The sequence below is a fragment of the Photinus pyralis genome, unplaced genomic scaffold, assembly GCF_008802855.1.
Source record: "Photinus pyralis isolate 1611_PpyrPB1 unplaced genomic scaffold, Ppyr1.3 Ppyr1.4_LG7, whole genome shotgun sequence".
Lineage (NCBI taxonomy): Eukaryota > Metazoa > Arthropoda > Insecta > Coleoptera > Lampyridae > Photinus > Photinus pyralis.
In genome coordinates this window covers 43,269,613-43,270,267 of record NW_022170738.1, presented here as the reverse complement: position 1 = coordinate 43,270,267, position 655 = coordinate 43,269,613, and the positions used below count along the sequence as shown (strand labels likewise).

General features: G+C 32.8%; 1 protein-coding gene across 1 annotated transcript in view; it reads right to left on the bottom strand.

Annotated features, from left to right (window-relative positions):
- LOC116176267 overlaps window positions 1-655 on the bottom strand; it is a 3,274-nt gene that overhangs the window by 291 nt on the left and 2,328 nt on the right. The gene's annotated exons all lie outside the window — the stretch shown is intronic.

The window sequence follows — 655 nt, the reverse complement described above, 5'->3', positions numbered from 1 at the left end:
CGATTATTGGCTCCCCAAATTATTTTAGAGCAAAAATGTATTAAGGTTTTTTGTAGAAAAAATTTTTTTAAGCCAATCAACCGTATTAGTTTTCATTTTTTTGCATAATAAAGACGGAAAATTGGAAATATAAAACCCCTATCTTTTTCCTTCTGAAAAACGTTTTTGCGTCCTTTGGCCACAATTCATTCGATATATTGTGTGATACAATTGTACCAACCACAAAAAAGTTTCTCGCGTGGTGAATTCTCTGCGCGGATAATTACTGCGCGATTTTGTAGGGCCTGTTAAATCTACGATCCAAGATAAGGCATTATATACGCATAATTGGAGGCGCATATTACTCTAGTTAAAACACCGAAAGAATTACAATGATATCGTTCCTAGAAACAGAAATATGACGGTGGAAATATAGAAAAACACGGATTTAGTATCGTCGTTTTACCTTTAAAGACTTTAAATTTTAAAATTAACTATTTCCACTGTTACTAAAAATTAACAAACACCATAATTTAATTGTCTGTACCATTGACCAGCTCTCATTGCTCTATCTTAAACGGATCCAGAGAAAACAAGTTAAAAAGTAATCGTAAACGATTTACATAAAGCGCATTTCCACTTGCATTCATTTCCCATTTGTAAGATGCAACTTCTG